This window comes from Elaeis guineensis, chromosome 7 (genome assembly GCF_000442705.2).
Source record: "Elaeis guineensis isolate ETL-2024a chromosome 7, EG11, whole genome shotgun sequence".
NCBI classification, from domain to species: Eukaryota; Viridiplantae; Streptophyta; class Magnoliopsida; order Arecales; family Arecaceae; genus Elaeis; species Elaeis guineensis.
In genome coordinates, this window is record NC_025999.2 from 7,583,932 (window position 1) to 7,587,694 (window position 3,763).

Below are 3,763 nucleotides of genomic sequence, written 5' to 3' on the forward strand. Positions count from 1 at the left end.
TTCCACTGGTCCATAAGATTCTAGAGAGAGAAAATTCATGAAAAGAGAACAAATCTAGAGAGAGAAAGTAGAGAAGAAATTAATAGAGAAAGAAAGTGGAGAGATAAGGTAGAAGAGGAGAGAGGAAAGAGAGAAAACTTTCTCTCCTTTTTTTTTTTTTTTTTTCTTTTTTTGCTTTTCTTTTCTTTTCTTTTCCTTTTCTTTTCTAGTTTTCTTCTTCCTTCATTGAAACAGGGGAGGGAAAAACAAACTTTACGCTGGCCATCCCTATGGTGGTGATCCCAGATGGCAACCACCACTAGTAGTGGCGACCCCGATGACCTCAGGCTTCGACAATCGCACATGGCTAGCACTGACAATTGCTTTGGTGGAAAGAAGGAAGCAAAAATAAGGGAATAGGCATTCACCATGAAATTCGACAATCTCCGATCTTAATCATAAGCAATAGTGACCACCTAGAAATCAAAAAGGAGAGGAAGGAGGAAGAAGTGATCCTTACCTCATCTTCGACAAGAAATGACGAACCATCAAGGGATGTCAATGGAATCCAAGAAAAATCAAAGCATTCTCTCTAACGATGAATAAGGTTTTTGGGATGTGGTGAATAAAGGAAGGAGAAGCCATTTTGTAGATCAAAACCTCAGCCCCTAAGTTCCCCCTTCCCAATGAAATCGGAGAAGAGGAAGAAGACTCCCATCAGGAGTCTTCCTTCTCCCTGCCTCACGTGTATAGCACATGAGGTTTGAAATTTTTTTTTGCTTTCCATGCTTTGAGATTTGTGCAAGGTGGTTTTAGCTAATTAAGGATCTTTTTCATGTTATTACACGTACTTACACTAATATAATAATACAATTTGAAATAATGAATGAGCAATATCCAAGAGAAATGATAAGTCACAAAATCTTGTGTCAAACATCCAATATAACTCAACAGTTGTATAATCATATAACACAAATCATATATTATCACAAATCCATCATAAATATCATCAATAAGTTCATATGACTTTTCATTTATGTTTTACTAATATATTTCAAATCAATAGTTTCATTCAGTTTTGGACTAACCACAGTCACGCTTCAACTGGTGACTGACAAATCATAAACCACACTTTGGCCCCATGGTAGCTAACATGCCCCAAACCCTATGCCCGAGTCGGCCGCATGAACCCCAGACAAGCCCTAAAGATCATATAAGATTTATAAGATGATGCTATTGCCCAAACTTTACAATCAAACCCATCCAATATAATGCGTTATATGACTCTGAAAGAAAAGAGAGAATTAGAGGTGTGAGCTTTATAGTCCAATAAGAATATCCTCACACGTACACCAATAAATAATAAATTCAAAAATAATGAATTAGTATCAAAGAGAAAATATAAATCATAAAATCTCATGTCAAACATCTAATATAACTCAATAGTTATATAAACATATATCACAAATCATGTATTATTATAAATCCATCATAAATATCATCAATGGGTTCATATGACTAACAATTCATATTTTATTAACATGATCCAAATCAATGGTTGTCTTTCGATTTTGGACTAATTGTGATCATGCTTCAGCCTATGACTGAAAAATCATAAACCATACTTTGGCCCATGGCGGCAATCTATAATAACCACGCTTTGGTTTGTGCTGACAAATAAGAATGTCTATGCTTCAGCCTACAGTGACAAATCAAGATAGCCGTGCTTCGGCCCTAGGTGGCAAACCAAAATATTTGTGCTTCAGCCCATGGTAGCAAACCAAGATGTTATGATTTAGCCCATGACTGGCAATCCAATGTAATATATATATATATATATATATATATATATCTTGCTCAATTTTAAAAAAAATCAGATATCATATTTTCATCAACCAAAATAGTCAACATGTGATATATATAATAAAGAATCATAAATCTAAATAAAACTAAAATCATCATGAATGGTATAAAAATATAGATACAGATGATCATATGAAGAGATTCTTTATCTCTATTAATTTCAGACTCAAGTACAGTAATCGATCAACCCCTCGATCCCCAAACTCAAGACCAAGGTATTCTGCTTGATATCTTCTTATGCAAATAGTTGCACCTCTACATAATCAGGATCAAACATAAAAATCATATGAGATTAAGGACAGAGAAGTTTATAAAAAATATCAAATATTATAGGTCTAGGATCTCCTCAAGGTCAATTGATAATCTGAGTGTACCTACACTACAAGATAAGAGAGTTTTTACGATGAATTTATTGGCAATAGAAATATTTTCATCGCCAATAAGACTATTTACGATGAAAATTAAATTCATTACTAATAATGAAATACTTACATGAAAATTATTTTCATCGCAAATAGCTTCATATTTACGATGAAAAAAAATTCATCATAAATACCTATTATTTGGATAAATTAATCATCATAAATAATAAAATATTTATTTAAATTTTAATTTTTAAATATTTATGATGAAAATAGTTTCATCATAAATAATATAAGTATTTATGATGAAAACTATTTTTCATCATAAATACTAGTTATTTACGATGAAAAATTTTCATCAATAATATTTGAAAAAAATAAAAAAATTAAAAAAATTAAAATTTATTTATGATGAAAATATTGCATCATAAATAATGAAGTATTGATGATGAAAATTAAATTTCTATCATAAAACCTCATTATTTACAATGAAAGTTTGTCGTCGTTAATATGTGAAAAAAATAAAAAATTTAAAACTTCAAAAAATTATAGATTACTTACAATAAAATATTACATCATAAATACTAAAGTATTGATGATGGAAAGTCATTTTCTATCACCAATACTTTATTATTTATGATAAAAAAATTTCGATGCTAATATTTGAAAGAAAATAAAAATTTTAAAATTTAAAAATTATAGATTATTTATGATAAAAATATTACATCATAAATAATGGAGTATTGATGATGAAAACTAAATTTTCATCACAAATATCTCATTATTTATGATGAAAATTTTTATTGCTAATACATGAAAAAAATAAAAAATTTTAAAAATTTAAAAATTATAATTATTTATGATGAAAATATTACATCATAAATAGTAGAGTATTTACGACAGAAAGTAACTTTTCATTGTAAATATCTAATTATTTATGATAAAAATTTTCATCGCTAATATATGAAAAAAATTAAAAAATTTAAAAACTATAGATTATTAGTGACAAAATATTACGTCATAAATACTTGAGTATTGATGATGAAAAGCTAGTTTCCATCATCAATACTCTACTATTTATGATAAAAAATTTTCATCATTAATATTTGAAAAAAATAAAAAATTTTAGAAAATATAAAAATTATAGATTATCTATGATGAAAATATTACATCGTAAATAACTTAATGTTTGCGATAAAAATATATTTTTCATTGTAAATAGTCTATTATTTATGATAAAAAAATTAAAAATTGATCATTATTTGCAATAATATTTTTCATCTCTAGGTTTCTCTAAATCTATCTCATTGCTCAATTTTACATAAGTTGTTGGTTCTATGGACTGACCAAAAGTCACAAAGTATAAAGGCCTTGTATCTACCCAAGAACATAGAAAGGAGATGATATTGCATCTTTATACGTTAAAATATGATCTACAAAAAGGTTATTCATATGGTATTTGAACTTTATACGTTAAATCATGATACTGGATCTAAATTATTTATGATAAAAAAATTTATTATTAATATTTAAAAAAAATAAAAAAAAAATATTATTGA